Raw genomic sequence first — 24,359 nt, 5'->3', positions numbered from 1 at the left:
TCTTATCTACCACTAATACCTCTACTGCCCTACTACCAACTAATACCCCTCTACTACCACTAATACCCCTCTACTACCCTCTACTACCACTAATACCCTTCTAATGCCCCTACTACCACTAATAACCCCTCTACTACCACATACCCTCTTACTACCATTAATACCTCTACTTACTCACTAATACCCCCCTACTACGACTAATACCTCTACTACCACTAATACCCCTCTAATGGCCGTACTACCACTAATACCCTCTACTACCACTATACCTCTACTACACTAATACCCCTTACTAACACTAATACCTCTACTACCCCTACTACCACTAATACCCTCTACTGCCCCCTACTACCACTAATACACCCCTCTACTACCACTAATACCCCTACTACATAATACCACTAATACCCTCTACTACTACTAATACCCCTCTACTACCCCTACTACCACTAATGCCTCTACTACCACTAATACCACTCTACTGCCCTCTACTACCACCAATACCCCTCATACCCTACTACCACTAATACCCTCTACTACACTAATACCCCTCTACTACCCCTACTACAACTAATACCCTCTTCTACCCCATCTACCCTTCTAAAACACCCTCTACATCCCCTTATGCCCTCTGCTGCCCCAACCATCAGGGCAATTACATTATATTACCCTGCCACCCATCTCCCTGCCACTACTGTCCCGCTGGTGAGCCATGGTGGATGCTCAAGGCAAGATACTGACTTAAAGACTTGATTTTAGTTTACTTGTTGAATCATGTAGTAACACTTTACTGAAGGCCTCCAGGTGTAATGTATTATGATGCAGGTGTAATGTATATGATGCAGGTATGATGCATTATGATGCAGGTGTAATGCTTATGATGCAGGTATGATGTATTAATGTTGCAGGTATGATGCATTATGATGCAGGTATGAGCATTATGATGCAGGTATAATGTATTATGATGCAGGTGTGATGCATTATGATGCAGGTGTGATGTATTATGATGCAGGTATGATGTATTATGAGTGCGTGTATGTTTTATGATGCAGGTGTAATGCATTATGAATGCAGGTATGATGTTTTATGATGCAGGTATAATAATTATGATGCAGGTATGATGTGTATTGAGATGCAGGTGTAATGCATTATGATGCAGGTATGATGTATTATGATGCAGGTATGATGCATTAGTGATGCAGGTGTATTGCATCATGATGCAGGTATGATGTATTATGTGCAGGCATTATGTATTATGATGCAGGTATGATGCATTATGATGCAGGTGTAATGCATCATGATGCAGGTATGATGTATTATGATGCAGGTATGATGCATTATGATGCAGGTATGATGTATTAAGATGCAGGTATGATGCATTATGATGCAGTTATAATTATGATGCGGATGTGTATATGATGTAGGTATGAGCATTAGATGCAGGTATGATGCATTACGAGCAGGTATAATGTATTATGATGCAGGTGTGATGCATTATGATGCAGGTGTGATGTATTATGATGCAGGTATGATGCATTATGATGCAGGTGTAATGCTTATGATGCAGGTATGATGTATTATGATGCAGGCATGATGTATATGATGATGCAGGTATGATGTATTATTGCAGTATGATCATTATGATTGCAGGTGTAATGCATTATGATGCAGGTGTGATGTATTTGATGCAGTATGATGTATTATGATGCAGGTATGATTCATTATGATGCAGGTATGATGCATTATGATGCAGGTATAATGTATTATGATGCAGGTGTGATGCATTATGATGCAGGTGTGATGTATTATGATGCAGGTATGATGTATTATGATGCAGGTGTAATGTTTTATGATGCAGGTGTAATGCATTATGATGCAGGTATGATGTTTTATGAGATGCAGGTATAATGCATTATGATGTATTATGATGCAGGTGTAATGCATTGATAGCAGGTATGATGTATTATGATCAGGGAGTGTAATGTTTATGGGATGCAGGTATGATGTATTATGATGCAGGTGTGATGCATTATGATGCAGGTTATGCATTATGTGCAGGTATGATGTTTATGATGCGGTATGATGCATTATGATGCAGGTATGATGTATTATGATGCAGGTATGATGGTATTATGATGCAGGTGTAATGCTTTGTGCAGGTATGATGTATTATGATGTATTATGATGCAGGTGTGATGCATTATGATCGGTATGATGTATTTGATGAGCAGTATAGATGCATTATGATGCAGGTATGATGCGCATTATGATGCAGGTGTAATGCATTATGATGCAGGTATGATGTATTATGATGCAGGTAATGCATTATGATGCAGGTGAATGCATTATGATGCAGGTATGATGTATTATGATGAGGTATGATGCATTATGATGCAGTTGTAATGCATTATGATGCAGGTAATGATGCATTAGATGCAGGTATATGGCATTTTGATGCAGGTATGATGTATTATGATGCAGGTTATATATGTATTATAATCTATTATCATGATGAGTATGTCTGACCCCAGTATAATGTCTTAAAGGTTCCACACAGTCAAAATCAAGTCTTCCATGATTGGAAGTGGGACCTGTAAAATATTATACTGGAACATGTGATGATATTGGATGAAACCAGATCCCTGTTACTATGAACCAAATATGGGAAGACTAAACTGTTGCTTCTACCACTGATAAAGTTTTTGATCATAAAGTTGCTACGTCCCTACTAAACACTTTAATTAAAGAGGCGCAATTATTAGGAAATTTTGTGACATCACAAAATGCTCCCATTTTAAACACCCCAATGGGTAACGTCTTAACCCTAATTAATAAAATAACCTAATTAAAGGTGCGACTACTGCAGAAATCACTCTGCTCCATTTCACATGGTTACTAAAATTCTTATAGTTCGCCTAATTTTAGATTGTTACAAACGAGCAAGGTAGCTGTAGAGAATCATTTATACATCTAACTGCGGTAAAAATGATTTTCCATGAGGAAAACTATTGTATTTTCAGCTGTTTGAAGCAGTGAACTCTTCCCCAAACCAAAACGTCAAACAAACTGTAATACAATGAACTTAAATATCTTATTACAGATTTCTGTCTGATTATCTTAGATGATTTGGGCACATACTTTTGAGAGAAAATGTTACTACTGGGCTACATTTGTTCTGCTTTCGTAACGGCGCTCCTCCATAGATGGTGACCAAAGTGTATCAACTTATTTTCCTTATCTTCTCTCTACCCGCTCTACTTTTTCCAATCACAGGTTTTTTTTTTCCTCTAAGCTGTTCATGCTCGACGTTTTACAGACATCCCTGCTCACGGCCTTCTCGCTTATCGGAGCAGATCTAAATCCTAGTAGCCCTTCCTATGGACAGAACCTTTATTAAACCGCATTTTCCTCTCTCTTTCACTCGAGTTTGTCTGGGGTATGTTTGGCGCCTCTATATGTCCTAGGCATGACGACAGAGTTCCTTGCATGCGCGGGAGTATGCGCATACCACGCGCTAGGGTGTATCGGGTTGTACAAAATAAACTCTAGACGCTCTGTCCTCGTGTTGTCCATCGTATTCATCATAAGTAGACATGCCTGTAATAGAAGATTTAACGCTCGCGCACATCTTCTTCTCATAACTCCCTGCACTTAGTCAACTGCATATATGAAATCGAGCAAATGGCTCTTACGAGTTCTATATATATTTTAATGTTATTCATCTACATGCTCCGTCTCCCTCTCAGATTCCATCCCCTGTCCTATCCTTGTTCGCTACTAAACTCTCGGATCACTCAAGACGCAACTAGCTTAGCTGCTTGATAAACTACGCTATGCTGTATCTCCCTTCAGGAGATCTCTCTCTTGTATAATCACGATGACAGATGGATAGTGGAACTATGGCGTGATTCAATATTGGTATTAGAGAAGTTTCCATTTGCGTAACGAGAAAACAAATATGTAGTTGGTGAGGAGATGGCAAGGGAACAGCACTAGACATCGGAAGCAGTTACCACAAGGGAAGATGTGACGATGAGGAAGTAATAGCATGAGCGTAGGTTGCGGTGTAGGAGCGAATAGGTGAGGCTACGATCGTCACGGATATCCGAACTACGTAGCTGGTAGGTGTTTTGCTGTCACGATAGGTGTCCTGCTTGTAGCTATATTTATGGTTCGCCTGCCCTGCGCTAGGTCATGTGGCGTTGCTCCATTACGGTTTGCTCCTGTGTTACACTACGGTTGCTTGACGTAGGTTCGCTTGACGCCTAGCTGCCTCTCTTCATCAGACACTCGCTATTGGCTCCATATTTCTCGCCTCACCACTCCTTCATACTGTTCTCTCCTTCCATGACCTTCCTGGCTCCAGCCTGTTTTGACCATCGCAACCGTGACATAAAAACTTGTAAGGTTTTCCTTTTTCATTAGTTTGTGTGCACTCTCTCTCCTTCTGAGACAGCCGTGAAAAGAATGACATTACTCGTGTGGTGGGTGCTCTATGGTAGCATGGGTGGTATTAGAAGGCAGGGTTTATTCATTGGTGACTCTGAAGTTCTGTTGCGACGCGACCTCGTTATAAGTGTTGGGAACACATGGTGCAATGTGGTGTTTGTCTCCCCTGGCAGGTAATGGAGCTCTGCTACGTTGTTCTGAGTCGTAAGTAGATCGCGGTAATTGTGTTTTTCCTGAGATAGGATATACCAGAGAGCAGCAGCACAAGAGTAGTAATGCTATGTACCGTCCCTTACTGAGGGATGATCTAGGAGCAACACAAATGTGAACAAATTTTTAAACGACACAGCGTAGACCGTGCCACTCATTACGACAATAGGTGGGGCCCTCACCTTCCTGCTACTCTTAATCCCATTTGAACACCTAGCATTTAGTAAACACAACTGACCTTTCACTCTCGCACATTATAAGCAAGAGCCACACTCCGGGCCCCCTCCTCCACAGACAATCTGACCTCTAAAACTCTAACTTGACTGACCAATTCTCAAAGCTTCGAGCACACATAACTTTCTAACCTGTTAATCCCTCAATGCTGAAACCTTAAACTCTAACACCACTGTGACCCTCAACTCTTGAGCTCACACATTTACATTACTACACCACATGACCCTAATTCTATCCCTTGTAACTTCTCAATCTTTCACAACCTTATAGTGTGATACGGGTTTACCCCTCTCGAACGTGGGTGAACCATCTATAACTTGACTGGGACCACTCAAACTTAACCCTACAAAAATCTAAACCCCTGACGGCCTGCAGAAGTGAAAACCAGTTAGCCAACAAAAAAAATGCTAACCACAAAAATGGACAACATAATACCTAAAAAAAAACTGAAAAGAAACAACACAATAAAAACCAATAAACATAAAAAAAAAAAAACACAACAGCATAAAATAAAAAAAAAAGACCACAACACAAAAAAAGAAGGAGATAAATCGCTTGTGTTAACTTCTCTTAGCTTACTCTTCTGACCTCAAACCACCTAACCATCTGGCACTACTACACTCTAAGCACTACAACTTTAGGCACACTACACTCTACACCGCGCATGAACAACTCAAATACTATATGGGGCTTAATAATACCACTTGTAGTATAAGAGGACAATCGACAGCGTGCCAAACGGTGTTCACATGTAAGTCTTCATAGATGGTTTGTTGAATCGGGGAGAGAACACAATATCTGTGTCATAATGGTCTGGGTATGATAATTTGTTGGAGACTGTGAATACTTCTCTCCTTTTATGGCCACGATTTCTCTCCTCTTCTTTGAGAGTCTTCAGTGGATGTTTCGTTGTTAGTGGCGTTGTTGTTCTTGGGTGCAATACGGACTCTGGTTCAACTCTCTCGGCTCTCTCTCAATTAGAGTTGCTTCCTCTTTATGGGCGGTCTTTGTGTGAGATCTGGATTGTGAGACTTGGGTCCTACAAGGCTCACTTTCAGTGTACCTTGCACAATGGTCTTTCTTTACGAAGACCAACTCACCTTCGTCTGCCGGGCCTGTGCTTGGGTGGTTATGTGTGATAGGATAAGAACTAATAGGTGTACGGAAAAAAGACGCAGCAACGTTGGCCATCATTCAATGTCCTTGGTGCTGGATCGGAAGAGGATGGTTCCTTCTCAGACTAGGACTCTACGAATACAAAATGCGGCCCCTTCATTCTTTTCCTTTACACGGATCAGGTCGCATTTGGTGTCCTTTTTGTGAAGAATAGACAGCGCACAAGCAATTGATAATTTCGACATACCTTCTCTCATGAGACATTATCACAGTAGTTTGTGTTGTTTTTAATGTCAACTTGTTGGATGTATACTTCATGCATTTCTCTTGTCGCTAAACCAATTCGCAGGGACTCACGATACGTAAGTATATAGTAACTTATTTATACCAAAACAAGTTAATACGATATTGTGTGGTTTCATATATCTGAACCATAACCATGACTATTCTTACCATCTATTTTCCTCTTCTTCATAGAGCGTAAATATCACTCCACAAAACTGACTCTTCCTTAATGCAAACTTATCAGAGTCCTGAAGTCTGTGCAATTGAACGGAATATTTAAATATGATGTCCCTGCAGCGTGTCGACTGTCTAACTGGTATTGGTAGGACGTTGGGCCTGCTCTCACCTTTCGCGCTCCTAGCGTCTACATGGCAGGTCATTTTCGCAGGCTAGGTCCGGATGATTTTCTTGGTATATCTCATGTGCCCAATCCTTGTAGCATATATGGCTGCATCATCTTTGACCTACGTGGGTGAAGAAATCTCGACGAGTGCGAAGCCAAGATCGAAACGTGTGAGATTAAATCAGTGAGTACTTGTAGGTTCTTCAGCTTTGCAGCTATAGCTATTGCACACCTACAGTAGTGATTTTCTTCATACAACCAAAGATGCTTAGCTTGCGTATTGCAGCACTTCAGTCTTCCAGCCTGGTGCAGGTTACGAATTTTTTTTATCTGGTTGTCCTTCTGACAGGGCTCTTTGGTCTCCTCTGAGAGGCATTAGTGGAGTTTTGGAGTGAGGATGTTTGCAGAAATTGATGGACAGGATATACAACACCACTGGCCTTGAGTTCTATATCTTGGGTATTAGTCTTGCACTTAATTATTCTCCAGTTACGGTCCTCAGCGGTGCCTCGACATGGGAGGACTGTATGTGTTTTTGTATTGTCTAGGGGGTTTTGTTGTTTATGGGGGCAGTGTTCAGTCCTAGGGTGTATTTATGTCTATGGTTGACAGGCTAGATTTTTCTGCTGTCTTCAAGTATAGAGTAGATCGACTGGTCTATCGCTGTTCTGGACTCTGGCGAACACCATATTTATAGGGTCAAGCCATTATTCATGAGGCCTCAATTGTGGGATGATGTCTTATGTGTACACGCTTGCCTGCTATTGTTTCTGCTACTTACTTGAAGTGCAGTTTTTGTGGATGTTATATGTTAGACTTCAACGTATCGTATACGGTTTTGTTGAGAGTATTGTTTTTTTCGTTTTTGGTTTGTAGTGTATCTTTCGTTTCGTCTTCAATAAAAACGAGAAAATGCTCATATGTTATACGCTGCTGGCTCGCTTGGTCACTTTTCCTTGCTTTCCACGCTCACGGGGGCGATAAGTGACAAGCAGGGTGTACTTTTTTATCTACGAAATAAAATTCAAACAAGAGTGACTATTTATACAGGTCGAGTGGAGAACAGAGGAGCCTCTTAAAGAAGAAGTTAACAGGTCTGTGAGAGCAGAATCTTGCTTGTTTGTTTAAGGTGACCCAAATACTTATGTTCACCATAATTTGCAAATTAATTCATTAAACAATCTACAATGTGCTTTTCTAGATTTTTTTTTCTAATTTTGTCTGGTCATAGTTGAAGTGTACCTATGAATGAAATTAACGTTGCCTCTCTCATTTTTTAAGTGGAGAACTTGCACAATGGTGGGCTGATAATACTTTTTTTTGCCCATCTATACGCTTTTGATCAGATATACCTATATACTCATATATAGCTATATGCCTCGTTGAGGGCTGTGTCTTTATTAGACATCAAACTTCTTGCTTCATCATTTCCTCCATTACCTCACCTCCCTATCAAAGCTGGATATCATGATGAGTATGTCTGACCCCAGTAAAATGTCTTAAAGGTTCCACACAGTCAAAATCAAGTCTTCCATGATTGGAAGTGGGACCTGTAAAATATTATACTGGAACATGTGATGATATTTGGATGRAACCAGATCCCTGTACTATGACCAAACTATGGAAAAWGRCTGTTGCTTCTACACTGATAAAGTTTGATCATAAAGTTGCTCGTCCCCTACCCAAACACTTTAATTAAAGAGGCGCAATTATTAAGGACATTTTGTGACATCACAAAATGCCTCTCATTTTAACACACCAATGGTAACGTCTTAAACTCCTAATTTAATAACCTAATTTAAAGGTGCACTATGCAGAAATCACTCTGCCATTTCATGGTTACTAAAATTCTTATAGTTCGCCTAATTTTAGATTGTTACAAACRAGCAAGTGTAGTGTAGAGAATCATTATACCATCTAAACTGCGGTAAAATATATTTTCCATGAGGAAAACTATTGTATTTTCAGCTGTTTGAAGCCAGTGAATAAAACCRAAAGTAAAACACGYAAAAATGAAACTTAATTACAGATTTCTTGATTTATCTTAGATGAATTTGGACTATTTTGAGGAAGTGTATACTGGCTATGTTGTTGCTACGGCGTCTCAAGAGGGACAAAGTGTAATATTTCCTTTTTTTCCTCATTTTCCAAGCAAAGGTTTTTTTAAGCAGGTATGCGAGTTACAGACATTTGCTCCGCCTGCTAGGAGCAGATCAAACCTAGTAGCCTTTAGGGAAAGATTMTTATCGGTTTCCTCTTTCACCTGTGTCTGGGGTTAGCTCGTTACTGGCYAGCCAGGTCTTCAGCCAGTATGGAACACACGCAGGGGAAGGGTTGCCCAAAACTCAGACGCAGTTGTGTTGTCATGACATCAAGAGACATGCTGAACAGAAGATTACATGCCGAACTTCTTCTCATAATTGATAGTCAACGCTATATGAACGAAAAATGGTCTATCAGTCAGTATATTTAATGTATGAAGTGTACCCAGAATTCATCCCTGTCCATTTTCATACTAAAATTGTCCAAGATGAACTAGCTAGCTAGCTTGATAAAACGTTGCTGACAATTCACATATAGTTTTGTGAAACCCATGACAGGATTGGATGTTGCATGCAATGTTCAATGTTGTTTGAGTTTCTTTGCGTAACAGCACATTTGTTTGAGATGCAACGCTGCTCACTGCGTCCAGGTTGCTTGACGTAGGTTGCTTGACGTAGGTTGCTTGACGTAGGTTGCTTGACGTAGGTTGCTTGACGTAGGTTGCTTGACGTAGGTTGCTTGCATTAGGTTGCTTGACGTAGGTTGCTTGCATTAGGTTGCTTGACATAGGTTGCTTGACGTAGGTTGCTTGACGTAGGCATTTTCACAGAACCGCTAGGTGAGTTCTCCGCACCACTCATCATCTGTCTTTTCAGACTTCCTGGTAGTTTGACATGAGAGAAAAAAAGTAATTTTCTCAAATTTTGTGCATTTTTCTAGCGGGGAACAAAAATGTTATGGGTGATGTTTTGGTAGTTGAAAAGGCTATTTTACATGGGAATCAGAATGACTGTTCAGGACCTCTTATAAGTGCTTGGGACACAATGGTGCAATGTGGTGTTTGTCTCCCCCTGCAGGTAATGGAGTTCTACTGCGAGTCGTGTGAGACCGCAATGTGTCTGGAGTGTACAAAGGGAGAGCACAGAGAGCATGTGACCGTCCCTCTGAGGGATGTCCTGGAGCAGCACAAAACACAATTAAAGACACAGCTAGACGCCATACGCAATAGGTACGCTCACTCTAACCCTGACCCTCAATTTGACCCTAACTCTAACCCTGACCTTCAACTTGACCCTAACTAACCCTGACCCTCAACTTGACCCTAACTCTAACCTGCCAACCCTCAACTTACCCTAAACTCTAACCCTGACCCTCAACCATTTGACCCTAACCTAACCCTGACCCTCAACTTGACCCCTAACCTATCCCTTGACCCTCAATTGACCCTAAGCTAACCCTGATTTATAAGGGAAATCCAGGATTACGACACTTGAGACTTAAAAAAATAAATACAAATTATGAGATTGGAGAACACATTGGGAAGGATCTTAGACCATTCCTCCATACATAATCTGTCCAGATCCTTGATATCCTTCATCTGTCGTTAAGGACTGGCCTTCTTCCACTCAAATCACAGGTTTTCAAATGGGGTTCAAGTCCAGAGACAGATGGCCATTGCAAAATCTTGATTTTGTGCCCAATTAACCAATTTCTTTGTGGATGTTTATGTGTGCTTGGGATTATCGTCGAGGCGGAAAGATCCACTTGCGGCCAAGTGTCAGCCTCCTGGCAGAGGGAAACAGGTTTATGTTTGAGTTGTTTTTTAATTTTTTTTATTTAACCTTTATTTAACTACGCAAGTCAGTTAAAAACAAATTCTTATTTACAATGACGGCCTACACCGGCCAAACCTGGACGACGCTGGGCCAACTGGGCGCCGCTTTGTGGGACTCCCAATCACGGTCGGATGTGATACAGCCTGGAATCAAACCAGATGTGATACAGCCTGGATATCCTGGTATAACTGGGTCAAATTCATGATATCGTTGACCTGAACTCCATTGCAACCAGTTTTCCCACAGCAAAGCTGACATTCAATACTGTTGTTAATCTGCTTGCTCTGCCCTCATGTTTAGACTCACATTGAAGTGTTTTACCATGTTATTTTTAGGACAACCAGGGCTAAACGTGGAATACACAACAATTTGACATAAACAGCTGCATCCATGAGATGTATTGTTCGAGAGCTTGGGACTATAAGGGTCTGTCTGCATTTTTGTCAAAATGTAGTTATTGACATAGCCTTGTTCTGTTCCATGTTCTCTACCTATACAGTACTATAAATACCCCAATTCATGTGGTTAAGTTGAAAAGAATACAAGATAAAAAAATTGCTGACACCATTCAAACCAAGGAGGGTTCTGAACTTAAAAACCCCCCAGTTATATCAGATTCATTATCTTACTGTTGGACTCAAGAATTTTAACAAGGGCCTCAGAACCAGAGGAAGCAAAATAGCCCCATAACATGAACGATCCACCACCATATTTTACAGTAGGTATGAGGTCCTTTTCTGCATATGCTTCTGTTTTCCTATTCCAAACCCTCTACTGACGCGTGTGGCCAAAGAGCTCCATTTTCATATCATCTGACCATAGCAAGAATCCAATCCAAGTGCCAATTCCGTTTTTCAAACTCAAGGTGGTGCTATGGTTAGATGTGATGTCACATGGTCACATGACCATTGCAGGCCAACACCGTTCAGCACCGGCGTAGGCAGGCCTAAGTAATACAAGGAGCCGACCATTTTGTGACTCAAAACATTCACGTACTAGCCTTAACTCTGACTCTAACCTTAACTCTGACTCTAACCTTAACTCTGACCCTGACCTTAACTCTGACTCAGATATAGCTATATACTCAGATAAACCTATAAACTATATACTCAGATATACCTATATACTCAGATATACACTTATATAACTATTATCACTCAGATATACCTATATACTCAAGATATACCTATAATACTCAGATAAGCTAATACGAATCTACTATATAACTAATACTCAGATTACCTATAATCAGATATAGCTATAAATACTCAGTATAGCTATATAACTCAGAATATACTATATCTCAGATATACCATATACTCGATATACCTTATATACTCAAATAACCTATAACTCAAAATACCTATGTACAATATAGCAGATAACCTATATTCTCAGAGGATATATACCTTATAAACTCAGATATACCTATATACTCAGAAAATATAATAAATACTATATACTAAGATATACCTATATACTCAGATATACCTACATACTATATACTCAGAATCCATATACGCAGATATCCCTATAGAACTATATATCAGACTATACCTATATTCTCAGAATAACCCTATAACTATATACTCAGATATACCTATATACTCAGATATACCTATATAAGCAGATTAACCGATATAAAATATATACTCAGATTACATATATACAATATACCAGATATATCTATAATACTCAGATAACATATACTCAGATATAATTATATACAAATACTCGAATATATCTATTATACTCAGATAACATATACTCAGATATAATACTAATATAGCATTACTAGGATCTTATACTCTACTCATACTATACTCAAGATATACCTATAAGCAGACATAAGCTGTATATACTCAGATTACTATATACTTATCAGAAACTATATCTCAGATAATTACCAGATACTATATACTCAGATTATACCCTAATATACTCAGATATACCTATATACTCAGATATACCTATGTCTACTATATACTCAGATATCATACCTAAATACCATAATACTCTAATACTCGATAATACATAATACTCAGATCTACATAATGTACTATGATACTTCAGATATACCTATATATTCAGAAACTAAACATATACTCAGATATACAGCTGAACTGCATATCAGATATACTCGATAATAATATATACTCAGATATCCCTTATATACTCAGAGATACCTTATATTATCCAGGATATTACCTACATACTATTATACTCAGATATACCTATGTACTACTATACTCAGATATACCTATATACTCGAAACCTAACTATATACTCGATATACTACATACTAATACTCAGATATACTTATCTACTCAGATATACCTATTACGCCAAGATTATACCTATAAACTATATACTCAGATATACCTCTTACTCAGCACTATATCTAATATCATGAGTATACTATAAACTATTATATTCAGATAACCTAATTTTTCTCGATTATACCTATAAACTATAATATTCAGATTATACCTATATACTCGGATATCACCTATATAGGGCAGAGTTCCCTATAAAACTATATACTCGATATACTATATACGCAGAAGTATTAACCTATTACATTTCGATATACCTATATACTCGTATATATTATCAGTCTAACTTATATATTACTCAGATATACCTATATTAGCAGATATTCCTATAATCTAATATATTCAGATCTACCTGAGTTACTATATACTCAGATATACTATATATCTAGCTATATCGACTAATATAACTGATATACTATATACATATATACTTCTCAGATATTACCTATATACTCCATATATAGCCTATTATGCTCAGTTGCTCACATATATGCTTCAATCTCTCTCCCCTCTCTCCTCCATCTCTTCTCTCCTACACACCTCTCCTCCCCCCCTCTTTCTCCCCTCTCCTCTTACTTCTCTCCTCCTCCCCTCCCTTTCTCCCCTCCTTCCTCCTCTCTTCCTCTCCTCATCTCTCCTCCCTCCCCCACTCTCCCTCCTTTCTTTTTTCTCCTCCTTCTCCCTCCTACTCCTCTCCTCCTCCCCTCCTCCTCCCTTCTCTTTCCTCCCTCTCTCCTCCCTCCCTCCACTCTCCCTCCTTTCTTTTTTCTCCTCTCCCTCCCTCTCCCTCTTTCCTCCTCTCCCTTCCTCTTCTCCTCTTTCCTCCTCCTCCCTCCTTTTCCTATTTTCTCCTCCACCCTCCCTCTCTTCTCTCCTCCTCCCCTCCTGCCTCCCTCTCTTTCCTCTCCTCATCTCTCCACCCTCCTTCCTCTCTCCCTCCCTTTAGATGGCCCCAGCAACAGCAGCTATAGAGCTCGGTAGGGGAGATCTCCAAGCAGCTGGACAGGACAGGAAGAACGACGCGGTGACTGAGATCAGCAGTACCATTCGAGGAGCTGGAGAGGGCGCTACAGCTCAGGAAGACAGCCCCCTCATCAATGCACCTGGAGAACATATCGGCGCCAAGCAGGAAGGTCAGACACACCCCTTAAAGCTAACACACCTCTCTGGGCCAGACACACCCACTATGGGTCACCACCACCCCCTTTAGTAGGCTTAGACAACACACTCTCTCTAGGCTACAGGCACAGCCTCCCTGGGCCAGACACACCTCCCTGGCCAGACACACCCACTGTGGGTCAAGACACCCCCCCTTTAGGCTAACACACATTCATCTATAGGCTACAGACACACCCTCTCCGGGCCGCACAACACCCACATGGGTCGACACACCTCCTTTAGGCTAGACACACCCTTAACGCTAGACACACCCTTTCCATTAGATCGTTTTTTGGGGCTGACTATCTGTGGGTTTACATGTATTAAATATGGTTCTATGCATTCTATTGGGCTGATAGCAGTAATGCCAAAATTCAAACCTCTCCTCCCTGGTCTCTATCTCTCCCATCCTCTCCCTCTTCTCTATCCATCTCTTCCATCTCTCCTCCCTGTCTCTAGCCATCTCTCCATCCTCTCCTCCCTGCCTCTAGCCATCTTCCATCCTCTCACTCCCTGTCTCTAGCCATCTCTTCCATTTTCCTCTCTCCTCCCTGTCTCTAGCCATCTCTCCATCCTCTCCTCCCTGTCTACTAGCCATCTCTCATCCTCCCTCTGTCTCTAGCCATCTTCTCCATCCTCTCTTCCTCCCTGTCTCTAGCCATCTCTCCATCCTCTCCTCCCTGTCTCTAGCATCTCTCCATCCTCTCTACCTCCCTGTCTCTAGCCATCTCTCCATCCCTCCTCCTCCCTGTCTTCTAGCCATCTCTCATCCTGTCCTCCTGTCCTCTAGCCATCTCCTCCATCCTCTCTCCTCCCTGTCTCTAGCCACTCTCCATCTCTCTCCCTGTCTCTAGCCATCTCTCCATCCTCTATCCTCCCTGTCTAGCCATCTCTCCATCCTCTCCTCTCTGTTCTCTAACATCTCTCCATTCCTCTTTCCTCCCTGTCTCTAGCCATCTCTCCATCTCTTTCCTCACCTGTTCTTAACCAATCTTCTCCCATCCTCTTCTCCCTCCCTAAGTCTCCAGGTGGCTCCAGGCCCCAGCTTTCCCTCTCTCCTCCAGGGGAGGACCACATCCAGAGCAGCTGTAGTTTTTACTGAACAGGCCCTGAGCCCGGCCACGCACAGAGGTTAGTGGATGGTTACCCACTAAAACTTCCATGACTAGCCCTGAACCACGGGCAGCGGCCACAGAGGTTAGTGGACTGGTTAACCATTAAACTCCTGTCTGGCCCTGAGCCACGACGTGCCAACAGAGGTTAGTGGACGGCTGTGTTAACACTAACTCCTTGACTTAGGCCCTGGAGCCACGCCCAGTGCCACCAAGGTTAGTTTGGACTGGTTAAAACCACTAACTCCATGACTAGCCCTGAGGCCACGGCAGCGCCACAGAGGTTAGTGGACTGGGTAACCACTAAACTCCATGACTAGGCTGGAGCCACGCAGCCCACAGAGGTTAGTGGACTGGTAACCACTAACTCATATGACTTAGCCCTGAGCCACGGCAGCGCCACAGAGGTAGTGGACTGGTTAACCCTAAACTCCATGACTAGGCCTGCAGCCACCGCAGCACCACAGAGGTTAGTGGACTGGTTAACCACTAAAAAAAACTCCTTTTTTTTTGGACTAGGCCCTGAGCCACGCAGCGCCACAGGGGTAATAGTGGACTGGTTAACCACTACTCCATGACTAGGCCCTGAGCCACTGGCAGCGCCACAGAGGTATAGTGGACTGGTAACCACTAAACTCCAAACTAGCCCTGGGAGCCACGGGCAGTGCCAACAGAGGTTAGTGGACTGGTTAAACCACTAACTCCATGACTAGGCGCTGAGCCACGCAGCGCCCAACAGAGGTAGTGGACTGGTTAAACTTACTCCATGACTAGGCCCTGAGCCACGGCAGCGCCACAGAGGTTAGTGGACTGGTTAACAACTTACTCCTGACTAGGCCCTGAAGCCACAGGGCAGCCGCCAAGAGGTTAGTGGACTGGTTAACAACTTACTCCATGATAGGCCCTGAGGCCACGGCCAGCGCCAAGGAGGTTAGTGGACTGGTTAACCACCTAACTCCATGACTAGCCCTAGCCCACGGAGCGCCACAGAGGTTAGTGGAGCTGGTTAACCACTAACTCCATGACTAGGCCCTGAGCCACGGCAGTGCCACAGAGGTTAGTGGACTGGTTACCATTAACTCCCATCGACTAGGCCCTGAGCCGGCCCTGAAGCCATTAAGAGACACTCTTATATGATCGGGCTATTGAAAAGGCCAACTAGACATTTACTCCTAGGTGCTGACTTGTTTGCACCCTCGACAACCACGTGATTATTATTATTGACCATGCTGGTCATTTATGAACATTAAGAACCATAATTGGCCAGTTGCTGTTATAATCTTCACCGGCACCAGCCAGAAGAACTGGCACCCTCATAGCCTGGTTCCTCTCTAGGTTTCTTCTAGGATTGGGCCTTTATCTAGGGAGTTTCCTAGCCACCGTGCTTCTACACCTGCCATTGCTTGCTGTTTGGGGTTTAGGCTGGGTTTCTGTACAGCACTTTGAGATATCAGCTGATGTAAAGAGGGGCTATAAAATACATTTGATCTTTGATTTGATATCCCCCCCCTTACTGTGTTTTTCCTTAAGAAACCAAGTTCAAACGTGGAACGCTCCCAACTCATATTTACCACCTCAAACGGTAATTCCCATCCCATTAAATACTGACAGCATTTTTCCCCCTGTTGCTTGTGTTAGGTACGATGGTGCAAAAACACATGATGTGACGGGTTCTGCCATGGCCCGTTCACGACTTCCCTGAAAAAACAGCCTCACCAGACGCACCCTGGACTGGTCAGGTTAGGATAAGGATACACCTGGACTGACAAGATAGTACCATACAGGATACACACCTGGACTGACAGGTAGAGTAAAGGACAGGATACCACACCTGGACTGACAGGTTTAGTAAAGGACAGGATACACACCTGGGGATGACAGGTAGTACAGCAGGATACACAACCTGGACCAGCAGTAGTACAGACAGGATACACCACCTGGACCGACAGGTAGTACAGACAGGATACCACACCTGGAACCGACAGTAGGTACTTTAGCAGGATACACACCTGGATGAAGTAGTACAGACAGGATACTCACACCGGACCCGGAAGGTAGTACAGACAGGATACACACCTGGACAGACAGGTAGTACAGACCAGGATACAACACCTAGGACGCAGTAGTACAGACGGATTACACACCTGGACTTGACAGGTAGTACAGACAGGATTACACACCTGGACCGAACAGGTAGTAAACGACGGATCACACCTGGACCGACAGGTAGTACAGGACAGGATAACACACCTGGACCACAGGTAGTTACAGACAGGATACACACCTGGACCGACAGGCAAGAATACAGAACTACACACCCTGGACTGACAGGTAGTACAGACAGGATACACCACCGGACAGACAGGATAACAGTCCCCACACTTTGGGCCACGGTGTTATTCAGTCTCATTCCTGTCTTGAGTCGTGTTTTATAGGATCCTCCAACCAGGAAGTTACTAAAACATTTCGTTTTGAACTTAAAATGTGTATATTTAACAGTTATAAGGCTAGGTACGGTTTTTAGGATTCATGAATAAATTACAACAGTCCGCAAAACCAGCTTTGGCAGCCAGGACAGAAATGAGGTCAGCCATAACAGGGTGTGGGTTAATTAAACCTACCCCCCAGGGTGGAGACAGAGGGCCTGCGTCAGCTCCCTCCAGAACCTGGGCGTCCTCCATTACTACGGCAGCCGTAGGCCCACACCTCCGTCGCCACGGAGAGGAGGACTACGCCACCGCAGTGAGGACAACATGTCGGCGTCACCTGACGACCACAGACAAGGACGCGAGCTGGTGCAGACAGGGAACGCGGCGCTGAGGGGCCAATATCACGGCCGGTTGCCGACGAAGCCGCGTTTCTGTTCACGAACCGGAGGTGACGGAACAACAGAACGGGACGTACGAGGTGGATACACGCTACGGTCCGCGAGGAGGGAGTTCTCCTTGGCTGTCCCTCTACGGCCGCCGGTACGCAGGAACAGTCCCTTCCGCTGCAAGGGTCAAGCCTCGGACCGTTTGCTGCCAGTCTCCGGACGACGTGAAGAGGAGGCTGACAGAAGTCCTGGCGGACAGGGGTCATGTCAGACAGGAAGGCTCGGTGAGGACGACCCTTCCAGCATGTCGACTAAGAAGAAGGAAAAACCCCATCGAGGAATTGAACTCATCCACAGAGTCGGTAAGACAACCAATCCTAAACACTAACACTCCACCAGCTGGTCACCCCTAACACTACCACAACCACCAGCTGGTCATCCCCTAACACTACCACCACCTGGTCATCCCCTAACACACCACTACCACCACCTGGTCATCCCTAACATACCACACCACCAGCTGGTCATCCCCTAACACTACCACACCACCCCTGGTCATCCCCTAAACACTACACAACCACCACTGGTCATCCCCTCAACACTACACCACAACCACCACGCTGGTCATCACCTACACTAACCAACACCACTGGTCACCCTAAACACTACCACAACCACAGCCTGGTCATCTCCCTAACCACTACCACAAACCACCAGGCTGGTCATCCCCTAACACACCACACCACCACCCCTGGTCATCCCCTACACACTACCACAACACACCACTGGTCATCCCTAAACACTACCACACCACCAGCTGGTCATCCCCTACACACACTAACCACACTACACCACTGGTCATCCACCTACACACTACCACCCCACCTGGTCATCCCTAACACATTACACAACCACACCAGCTGGCATCCCCTAACCCACTACCATACCCACCACTGGTATTCCCTAACATTACCACAACACCACTGGTCATCCCCTAACACATACCCCAACCACCACCTGGTCATCCCCTAACACCACCACTACCACCACCTGGTCATCCCTAACACACACACTACCACCACCTGGTCATCACCTAACACACCACAAACCACCCTGGTCATCCCCTAACACTACCACAACCACACTGGTCATCACTAACACTACCACACCACCAGCTGGTCATCACCTAAGCATCACCCACCACGTCATCCCTAACACTACCCACTACCACCACTGGTCATCCCCTAAACAACCACAACCACCAGTGGTCATCAACCTACACTACCACAACCACCAGCTGGTCATCCCCTACACTACCACAACCACCACCTGGTCATCCCCTCAACCACTACACCACCTGGTCATTCCCCTAACACTACCACACCACCCCTGGTCATCCCTAACACTACCACACCACCAGCTGGTCATCCCCCTAACACTACCACAACCACACTGGTCATCCCCAACACTACCACACCACCACCCTGGTCATCCCCTAACCACTACCACACAACACCAGCTGGTCATCCCCTAACACTAACCACACCACCACTGGTCAATCCACCTAACACTACCACAACACCAAGCTGGTCATCCACCTAAACACTACCACAACCACCACCTGTCATCACCTAACACTACCACAACCACCACCTGGTCATCCCCTACACTACCACAACCACCACTGGTCATCCCTAACACTACCACACCACCAGCTGGTCCATCCCTAACACTACCAACACCACCACTGGTCATCCCCTAACACTACCACAACCACACTGGTCATCCCCTAACACTAACCACAACCACCACTGGTCATCCCCTAACACTACCACAACCACCAGGTCATCCCCTACACTACCACAACCACCACCTGGTCATCCCCTAACACTACCACAACCACCTGGTCATCACCTAACACTACCACTACCACACCATGGTCATCACCTAACACTAACACTACCACCACCTGTGCCTCATCCCCACCATACCACAACCACCAGCTGGTCATCACACCCTACTAACACTACCACAACCACCAGCCTGGTCATCCCCTAACACCACTACCACCACCACCAGCTGGTCATCCCCTAACAGTACCCACAAACCCCAGCTGCGTCTCATCTCTCTCTCTCCATAATTCTCCCTCCTCTCCCCTCTCTCACTCATATCACTCCCCTCCTCACTCAACCCCCTGCCTCTCCCTCACTGACCTCTGCTAGCTCTCTTCTCCTCCTGATTATCCCCCTCCTCTTCTAATCCCTCTACCTTGAATTCCCTCACAACTACCTCTCCCTCCCACTCTTCCTGATTCCTCCTCCTCTACTCTCTCTCTCCTGGATCCCTCTGCCCCGTCTCATTCTCTCTCTCTGCACTTCCTTCATCCTCTCTATACTCTCTCCCTGGTTTACCATTATTACCTCTCATAACTCTCTCTCTAATTCATTATCCCTCTCTATCTCCTCCTCGCTATGTTCGATTATCCTCTCATCCTCACTCTCTACTCCATGATTCATCTATACCTCCTCATATCTACTCTCCTGATATCCCCCTACCTCTCCATCCTATCGGTTCTGCTTCTTCTAGATTTCCCTCCCTCCTCTCTACTCTCTTCTCATCTCCGACATTCCCCACATCTCCCCATACTATCTGCTCCGACTCTGTCTCTCTGTTCGTCTGTCTGTCTGTTGGCTCATGCTCCTCGTCCTGATACTTGCCTCTGACCTCTGTCTGTTACTGTCTGTCTGGTCCTGCTACCAGTCATGTTTCTGTTCGATCCCTGTCTGTCTGACCACCTGGTCATCCATGTCTCAGTCTGTCCTGTCCTCCAATGAATCCTACCAAACATCCCCTAGAGCACCCAGCACGAGAATCACCACTAACGAGAGTTGTGAGATCTTCACAAACTCTCCCGAGACGGACACGAACTTAGATATAGTAGAAGAGAGAGATCTACACCTCTTTCCTGGGTAACGAAACAACGAGATAAGTAGAGAGAGATCTACAACTCATCACTGGCACCGGACACAAGACGAGCTATGGAGTTCAGAAGAGATCGAGATCCCATACACCTTCCTACCGTGTGGACGGAACAGAGACTCACATACCAGATAGCAGCACAGAGCACGAGGAGAGCCTTTTGCAAGACTCCCCTCTCAGTTACGTTAAATGGCCTAACACTACACAAACCAACCAGCTGGTCATCACCAACACTACCCTCAACACAACCATGCTCAATGCTGGTCATCCCCTACACTACACAACCAGCTGGTCATCACCTAACACTACCACACCACCACCGGTCATCACCTAACACATACCACAAAACCACAACAGTAGCTGAGTCGTTATCACGCTAGTCGTCTGAAAAGCAGAAAACTGTAGCCATCCCATCATCGGAGCCACTAGCCTAAGTGAAAGATAGAAGTTGAAGACGTATGCAATACAATACCAACCTAGACAGGAGGAGACAAACTACCACATTCACTAAATCTAAACCACCTCAACTACTACTAAGTAAATGGTCATCAAATCCCAAGTAGCCACAATATAAAATCCGAACTCCAGACTGAGGCCTAAAATCTTATCTTAATAACCGACCCGTCTCTGGGTTATCCGAAATCGGGACGGAGTTTAGTACCTCCCCGCGGCCCGTATAGGCACTACCACAAACCCACCATGGCGTAATGTCAATATCCGGCACCTCGTTCTCTAGTGGCTACCCTATAAACGGAGCTTTCACACCACAGATGCCCCTAGACCTAAATGTACAGTTCACCTTGCTGGTGGTAATTCATCCCCGTCCTCCTCCTAACGACTCAAGCCCACAACACCAGTAAAGGCAAGCGGGCGTGGGATTGCGAACTGCCGGATCTAGATTGTTTTTCGTTCGTTGCGCGCTAATGAAACAATCTTGAGCCCCACCCCTCTCACTCCATACCTGTCCTCCTTCCACCCCCCCAGGCCATATCTGTAGGAATGTCGTCCAGAAGCTTTGCCCAGTCCGTGGACGAGGCGCGTGTCGTCCTCTCAACGAAAGACGCCACATGACAGGTGGTTGACAGCCAGCCCCGATCTCTAGATCGCCAGGTCTGTACAGTTCGACCTTGCTCATCGATTTGGTCCTTCCTACCAGGAGCAACTAAACCAACCACCACCAGTCTTTGAAACTGCATGGATCTGAGAGCCAACTAGCACTTGTCAGCCTGAGACGCCCTCGACGAACAGACTACCACAAACCGATTTTGGCGTACAGGTGGAAATCGTCCAGGAAGCAGCGGCTCCTTCCGTGGGGCTCGATATCACGCCTGACACTAACCAGCCCGAGCCCACCAGGCTGGTTGCGAACTGCCCCCCACGCTCCCTCAACTATCTTTAGCCACTTTCAAACCATCCAAGCATGACTCGAGTTGGGATCCAAAGACGAGTGTGGCTTGGGATCATTACTCAGACCGGGTTTCTCTCCCTGGACTGCGGCGCATAACCCTCACCGTCTAGACCGCACCAGATAACGTGGCGCACCAGCTTTTTCATCCCCTAACCACCCACGCAAAACAATCCCACCGTCGAGTCTCGTGCATTGTCCGCAGGCCTCCGGGTTACGTACCGCCCAGCCACAACCCACCCAGGCACTCTGGTAGCAAAAGATCAAACTTTCGGCTTCTGTACGCAGATCGTAGTAGGACCCACACAGCCCTTAGTGCGAGCGCAACGCTGCGCAGCCGTCGTCTAGGTCATGCCCACCTAACACTACCACACCAACCAAAGCTGCGGCGGGCTGGCGCGGAGCTTGCCCGCGCCCTAGCACAACCCGGCAGCAAGCGTACTTCACTGCGAAGCGACGCTGTTTCGAGCCCGGGTCGTATGTCAGCCTGCACTGGCAGGAACTTGGACAGGACAGGAGCGCAGTGGTCCTGGTATGGAACGGTACCTATTCGGTCTCTAGGCGCACGAGCAGACCACAGCCAACACAGCTCTCTCCCTTCGTGCCTTTTTCATACTGCTGAATTAGTCGAGAGTTCCGAGCAGCCGTTCCATACGAGACGCGACCACACCGCAATGGCCAACCCCGAGACGAGTGATCGATTGGTCATCCCCTACATACCACAACACCACCCTGATGTGATCTCGATTTCATCCTCACACCGTCCTGTTAAGTTTATGATCGTTCATTGTCCGCAACGCTGAGAATCCTCCCGCGTGATGTCCGCTATTGTCACGGCTCATGGCCACCTAAGGCCTCGTACTCCCACCACAACCACCGATTAGTCGTAAACCGGATCATGAGTGAGTACGATTCAGAGTGCTTGATCATGGGAATCGGGCCTCCTAACAGCCGTGTTCCACGTCCGCACCAACCCCGCCAACCCCTCCCGCCCCACGGCTAGTCTCTACTGGAGGACAGCGTCTAACGCGCTTAACAGGCCCGCGTCAAACTAGAGTATCGTACCGTAGCCCGGCAAACGTCTGTGTAACCTATCCCCGCACTGGGTCTAGGGCTGGTGGGCTTCGGGTCAGCCGGGATCAACCGCCGCCCCCTCCTAACAACCTACTCCCCTCGAACCATAGGAGCACGCAGTTGCAGCACGAAAGCGCGTGAGATGCGGTCTCCGGAAATGCACTATATCCGTTACTCACCATGGATTCAGACCGCGAGAAAGCGGAAGCCACCAAACTGGTGCGGATGGATCAAACAGTGTGCGGTCGCCGCGGGGACACCCGAGACCCCGGCTCACCTAGTATGCGCTCCAACTCAAGACTTCTCCCCACTATGGCCTCCTGATCGCGGCTAGCGACATTACCCTTGACAGGACCCAGCGCCTGCTGTACCTACCGAGCAACCACCACCTGGTCATCCAACACTCCCATCACAACCACGCCTCAGGTATCCCATACGGAGACTATGCGTGTGTACGCAACTCAGCACGCACTCGTAGAGGTGGGCAGTTATCCAGCCAACCGAGGGCGTACCCCGGCCACTGCAGAACCACCACAAACTGGTCTATATAGCCTTCACGTAAGTGAGGCTCTGTGACCAATACACCACATGCTGGTTATCGCGGCTTCCTGGCCATGAAGTAACCGTGTGACCAGAAAGCAACCACCACACTGGCTTATCAGCCCGGCCTACTACAGTATCCACAACCACCCACCTGGTCAATCTCCGCCCAAACCGACTACCCCACAACCACTCAGCAACACCTCGGGTCTGTAAGTCCACCGTGAGACAAACCACGCCATCTAGCTGCTGATGGGTCATCCCCCGTTATAAGCAACTCCACAAGAACACACCATACTTTCTGTTAAATGTCAACCAAAGAAAGAACACCTTACACACCAAAATAGTCACCTGATACAACGGCCAGTCCCACACTGTGTCAAGTCAAAAATTCCAAGTAGCCTATCGTGAGACACCCAATCTCT

At 45.4% G+C, this 24,359-nt stretch overlaps 1 pseudogene; it reads left to right on the top strand.

Moving 5' to 3' along the window:
* Nucleotides 1-24,359, top strand: part of LOC112072557 (tripartite motif-containing protein 3-like) — a 70,288-nt pseudogene that overhangs the window by 30,594 nt on the left and 15,335 nt on the right.

The sequence above is a fragment of the Salvelinus sp. IW2-2015 genome, unplaced genomic scaffold (genome assembly GCF_002910315.2).
Source record: "Salvelinus sp. IW2-2015 unplaced genomic scaffold, ASM291031v2 Un_scaffold1960, whole genome shotgun sequence".
Lineage (NCBI taxonomy): Eukaryota > Metazoa > Chordata > Actinopteri > Salmoniformes > Salmonidae > Salvelinus > Salvelinus sp. IW2-2015.
The sequence above is the reverse complement of the archived record's forward strand: the minus strand, read 5'-3'. Positions and strand labels throughout refer to the sequence as shown.